At 39.5% G+C, this 6,489-nt stretch overlaps 1 long non-coding RNA gene across 1 annotated transcript; it reads left to right on the forward strand.

Moving 5' to 3' along the window:
• Positions 1–1,652: 1,652 nt before the first annotated feature.
• Positions 1,653–4,859, forward strand: LOC134947577 (uncharacterized). Its single transcript, XR_010182646.1, has 3 exons — positions 1,653–2,115; positions 4,576–4,684; positions 4,773–4,859. It is a non-coding gene; the product is annotated as an uncharacterized LOC134947577 (long non-coding RNA).
• The last annotated feature ends 1,630 nt before the right edge of the window (positions 4,860–6,489 follow it).

Consider the following 6,489-nt stretch of genomic DNA (forward strand, 5'->3'; position numbering starts at 1 on the left):
TTCCTCTCCCTCCTACTTTCATGATTTCTCACGTGCTGCTCCCTTTCTCTGGAATTCCCTACCTCTCCCCCTCAGACTCTCCACCTCTCTACAAAACTTCAAATGGGCTCTCAAGACCCACTTCTTCACTAAACCCAGAATAATCTCATCCTAACCCCATCTGTGCCACCCCTGTCTATCTGCCCCTCCCCTTTAGAATGTAAACTCTCACGAGCAGGGCCCTCAACCCTCATGTGCTTATCCTTCTCCTACTTAAACATCATCAACGATGCTAGAGATCCACCTACACTTTCATTATTTAAGGCCAAATTATTTTATCTCTTTCGGATGGAATGGATAGGAATTATGCTAGACAAAGATACTAAAATACAGAGATTTTTTGAAGTATGGTAAAGTTATATAACGACCTTGTCGACAGCGATTAGGGTGCAGCTCCATAACTCCTTGTCTAATACAGAATGGTTTTTAACTAGAACGATTGCGGGGGATCCGCCGATTGTGCTATAGAACTGATTGTCATTCTGAGCTCGGTAGACGACTAGGGGGGGAAGTTGGCGTACGGTCAAGGGTGGTTTTTTTTTTGTGTTATCTTAATCTGCATAAATCTGGATCTGATTAGACCAGATTTTAATTCAATGGATACTGAGGCCTCCAGGGGCATGCTCTAACAAGTGTAATATTATTGTTCTTACTATAATTGACATGTCTCTTGACTGAGGACTCAGTTGTATTCTTATTTATTCCCCTCTCGCTTTTACCTTTCTGGTATAGGTTTGACCTACTGTGAATGTTTATGTATGTACCACATATGTTGCTTCAATAAAAATATGTTGAAAAAAACAACATCATCAACGGCACCGAATCCCATGGCTTCTGCCACCCTGATACTTATGTCAGTGTCATCTGCTGATGCAACTGTGTTTATTTACCCTGTACTTGTCCTATATTATCTTCAACTGTAAGTCACTATTGTCCCGTTTAGACTTTTCATTTATGTACCCTGTAATAGGGTGCTGCGGATCCCTTGTGGTACAATATAAATTTATATTTTACAATATAAATAAAGGTTTTGTCTGTTTTGCAGCCCCACATCGAGGCCTCAATCTGCTTCCCTACCCAGGAGTCTCAGTGGCATGCCGTCAGGGTAGATTTCTATGAGCTGGCTGGCATGCCCAATGTGCTTGGAGCCATAGATTGCACACACATTCAGCTGAGACCACCTAGGGGCAGGCAGCACATATATACTAACCGCCATTTTCAACACTCCACAAATGTGCAGGTGGTTTGTGATGCAAATCTCAAAATAATGAGTGTTGTTGCTGGTTACCCTGGGGGCTGCCATGACTCCTTCATCCTCAGTCAGTCATCCCTCTTTGATAAGTTTGAGGACGGACAAATGCCAGATGGATGGCTGCTGGGTATGTAATTTGATATGTGTAGGCCTGCGTATACTTTGTCCAAATACAGGGGCAGACGTATTAACCTGTAGAAGGCATAAGGAAGTGAGAAACTAGTGATCTGTGCAATGTGATAAAGGCACCTGCCAATCTGCTCCAATATGTAAATTAACATTTAGGAAAAGATTGTCTGCTGCCTTTTTTACCTTGCACATATCACTTGTTTTTCACTTCCTTATGCCTTCTACAGGTTAATACATCTGCCCCACAGTGTGTTACTTATGTGTTGCTGTATCTTAACATGATTCACGTTACTATATCTGTCTTTTAGGTGATGGAGGATATGGCTGTTACTCTTGGCTTCTAACTCCATTGTCCCGACCTGATACCCCTGCTGAACACAATTACAATAATGCACATAAGTCCACGCGGAATGTGATAGAAAGATGTTTTGGTGTGCTGAAATCTAGGTTTCGGTGTCTGGATAAGTCTGGTGGACTTTTGTTGTATAGTCCCTCCAAGGTGACTCAAATTGTGTTCTGCTGCTGCTTTCTTCATAACATGTGTTTGCAACAACATCTGCCACATGTTGAGGAGGAGGCGGAGGAGGAGGAAGAAAGCAGCCAGCAAGCAGAGGAATTAGAGACATCTGGTGATACTTGGAGTACTGATGTAGGAAGGCAGGTTAGGCAACAGATCATAAATCGTTATTTCTAAGGTAAGTTTGGTTTGCTTATTTCATTTGTTGTGTCTTCATAAATAGATGTTTTTTTTTTTTTTGCCAAAATCCATTACTCTGAATGTGTCTGTCTCCTTGACACATACAAACATACCCTCGCTATATGCCTAAAAAATGTTGCATGTGTATTGTGTGTTTTTTTAATATCAAAACAACAGATTATGAGTGGCATGCATTAAGTCAGGATAAGTGTTCGAAATCTTGCAGTGCTAATTTCTTACAAGCCAACATCAACCATTTAGTATTTTACTTTATCATTGTGTGTAATGTCCTAATGCACAGGTTCACAAACTCGGCCCTCAGGACCACACACAGTGCATGTTTTTCAAGTAACACAGTAGAAGCACAGGTGTATGAATTACTCACAGACATATGTTAAAAGGTTCACAGGTGGAGCTAATTATGTCACTTGTGATTCTGTGAGTAGACCTGCAAAACATGCACTGTGTGGGTTCCTGATGGCCGAGTTTGAGAACCTGTGTTCCCAAAAAACACTCCTCAACATATAATATGTTAGCCTTGAGGAAAACATGTGTCCCTATGTGTGATGCACCATCATATTTAAGACTCACAAACTTACTGGAATCTTGAATATTTTTTTTACTCATGTTTGATGCTGTAAACTTGATGATGTGTAAGTAAATACACAGTTTTCCACACATATACATTATTGTACTTTTTTTTTTTTAAAGGGTAAAAGTACATATTTGTTTGTTTCTGCACCATGTGTAAAAACATGCTTAATAATTTTTAACACACACAAACATGTCCCAACAATACTGACATTCATTTGGACAATGTTTTATAAACAAAACAAAGGCAACATATTACAAGCTTTTTACGCCACTCAATTGAGTTCATCTTGTAATGTTGTATAGATAAGATAGCTAAGATATCTATCACTAACATTGTAATTTGGATTGTCTGCAGGCAAAGAGAATAATTGGAATCTAGAAAGAGTAATGATTAGAAAAAAAATCAAGTGGTCAGTTTACTTCCTGCTAAAGACATTCAGCCTGGCAGGCAATTATTGTATCTGCAGGCAAAGAGAATAATTGGAATCTAGAAAGAGTAATGATTAGAAAAAAATCAAGTGGTCAGTTTACTTCCTGCTAACATGTATGTGTGGCTACATCAGCTTTTTCCTCCTCCAATACCCTAAAAAAAAAGAAAAGGAATAAATGTGCGTAATATATTTTGCTATTATTTTGGCCCACTTATAATTAATGATGTTAAAAAAAGGGTCAAGGAGCTAAGTGTGATATTTTGAAAACCATCAAAAACACTTGCAAACTATTTTGTGTTAATTTTCACAAATGTCTAACTTGTTTTTTTACGTTTTTTTGGGTGGCTGCTTGTCCTGGCCTTTGCCTTTAGCACTGTCATGTTGGCGTGCTCTGGTGGACCGTCTTGGTGGTGATGAGACTGGCGTGATATTTGGAGTAGTCGTACCAGAACTGCTGGTTGTTTGCTGTTGGTGCATGCATCTGAGAGTTTCATTCAGGTTAGTGAGGGTGGCATTGAGTTCACGTGTAGCAGCATTTTGATTGTCTACTATTCTGATTAAACTTTCATTAATCTTTTGACTGTTTTGAAAAATGTTCATATAACTTTGCTGTTGTCTGTGCATTTCTTCCATTAGTCTGTGCTGTTCTTCCATTATGCGCTGTAAGTTGCCCATGACCTGTGTAATGTCTGTACGCATGACTTCCATGGTATTGCCTATTCTGGTTGTTTGCTCATTTTGTCGACTCAGATTTCTTGAGATTCTTCTGAGGTGAGATGGTAGGCTTGCAATCATTTGTGTCTGCTTACGCAGGCAATCTTCATTAGTGGCCTGCTGTCTAGCCCAAATGGTCCAAAACACCTGATCAGGGCCTTGTGTTTCTGGTGTTGTTGGGCTGTGTTGTGGTGGTGGTGTGCTTTGCTGTGGTGGTGTACTCACAGGTGCTGGGGGGCTCATTCCTTGCATTAATGGCAGCATTTCTAAGATGTTGTCTCCTCCATGTCACTGTGTTGGTGTTGTTGCGGAGGGATGCTGGTCCCAGGACTCGAAGCTGAAATATTAAACGTATCTACGTTAGCTATCCATATGTTTGTGAAATTATTAAAAAACTCTACACATGGAACACATGTCATTCACTGTTGCTTACAACTATTCTGCCTAGCAAAATCATCACTCATAGCTTAAATGCATACATATGCCTGTTTGTGGCAAATGTGTCTGGTTACCTAATTGTGAAAGCAAACACTTTAGTTTTATTGGAGCTCACACATACTCCACCATAAAAAAACATTGGAATACATAATGTGTTACCTTATAGCTTTGTTCCAACAAACATAGTAATGAATGTATTTTGCAATGTAACCTCAAGTACACATGAGAGTTTCAGAACAAAAAAAACTTGTCACAAAAAAAAACATGCTTTTTTGTTGCAGCATCTTATACCCAATGTCATACTGTATGACTCAAGTGGACATACATATCTTTACTGGATGTGGACAAGGACATTTAGTTTGGATTCCATTTCAGCTTTTACTTACTGCGGTAAGTATTTTTGTTTTGGAAGTGTTTTGACTTAATGCGGTTATGACTGATTATGATCATGTTCTGACATTTTTCACTTTGATTCCAGTTTGATACTCACAATCAAGATGAGGGGAGTGTGGATGACGTCTTGGAGGTGTGTCCATAATTTGGAGTGGGGGCACCGAACATACGGACGATAATCTTCGTGGCGGGGTAGCCTGCTGTGTTTGTGCCGGGACAGACGACCTTGCTTTCTTTTCCGCCACAGGTTTCTTGTGGTGATGTCTTACAGAAGAGCCACTTCTGCTGCTCCATACTTCTTTTGATGGACCTTTTAATGAAAGTGCAATTTTGTTATGGCCATTCCTTTACAAGCATACCCTATACTACAATGGACACTTTACCTGCTTCCGCAGCGTCATCATCATCAGATGTGTTAGGATTTACTGGCCGACGAGTAGTACTGCTTTTTTCAGACACTGTATAAAATGAGATATATTCATATATCATGCTATTGTGTATACATCCACCCATTATGCTTATAAACAGTTTTACATTTAGAAATGCTTGGTTTTGAATTCAAACAAACATAAGGACCAGAAAGCCAAAAATTAAACACAAAAAACAACCAAAACACATATGACCTATGGCAACATCAAGACAGCCAAACATGTACAGGACACTGACATAGGCCACAAGTTCAAGGAAAGGTTTTGTTTTTTTATAAAAAAAGACAACGTCATTTTGTATTGATTTAAAAAATATTACAGATGCAATATCTAATTTGCTCTGTGATGTGGCACTCCAAAGACACATTACCAGTATATGTCCCAAAAATTTAAAAAACTAATTTTTTTGCAAAAAAATATGCAGTATGGTGTCACGGTACAAATACAAGCCAAAAAAAAAAAAAAAACAATAACATTCTCTAAAGATGACATTACACATTTAAGTGGTTTAAAAACAACTTTCCAGTACTCCAGCCTCTAACATGACAACGAATTTGTTAACTTAAAAAAAACATGGAACACATATATAAAACATAGTCATAATGTTTTAAAAATAAAAAACCCCAAAAGGAACACATTATTGCAAGACAAATCAGAGACACACCAAGTCCAAACTACACATGCAAAATATTTGTTTGAAAAACACATGACATACAATAAAGTAAGATGTTACATTGGCTTTTAGCTAACACATGACCCAAAACAATGAATTTGCAGACACACACTTGAAGATGGGAGTAATATGCAACGTCACATGACACAGATTAACAAATAAAACATTTTAACACAAAAAAAATTAAAATAAAAAACACATGCTCACCATTCTTCCTTGGCCTATCTGAATCCCGGACATGGGTTGCAGAGACAACTTCAGGAGGTATTACACTCCGCATAGGCTCCTCATACTCCAGATAACTTGCTATATAGGGCTGGCCACCACCGGTTTTCCGAGCAGACTTGGCCTCCTTGGCCATTTTGGACTTGACACGTCGCTTTATGTCATAGTACCGTTTGCGGCATGTGTCCTCCGTCCGCTTGACCACCCCCTCCCTATTGACAGCAGCAACTACTTTCGACCACAACACCGTCTTCCTCCGTGTTGGCACCTTGGCAGACTCAGGGCCAAATAGCTGCCTCTGATACTTCATCAGCTCACGCACCAATGCCACATTTTCTGCAAAACTAAACTTAACATTACGCCCAGTCTTAGTAGTGGTGCGTGGCTGCGGAGCACTCTGACTGTCACTGTCACTTGAGGCTGCTGCAGCAACCTCACCCACCTCCTCCACCTCACTAACCTCACTAACACTCACC

This window comes from Pseudophryne corroboree, chromosome 1, assembly GCF_028390025.1.
Source record: "Pseudophryne corroboree isolate aPseCor3 chromosome 1, aPseCor3.hap2, whole genome shotgun sequence".
Lineage (NCBI taxonomy): Eukaryota > Metazoa > Chordata > Amphibia > Anura > Myobatrachidae > Pseudophryne > Pseudophryne corroboree.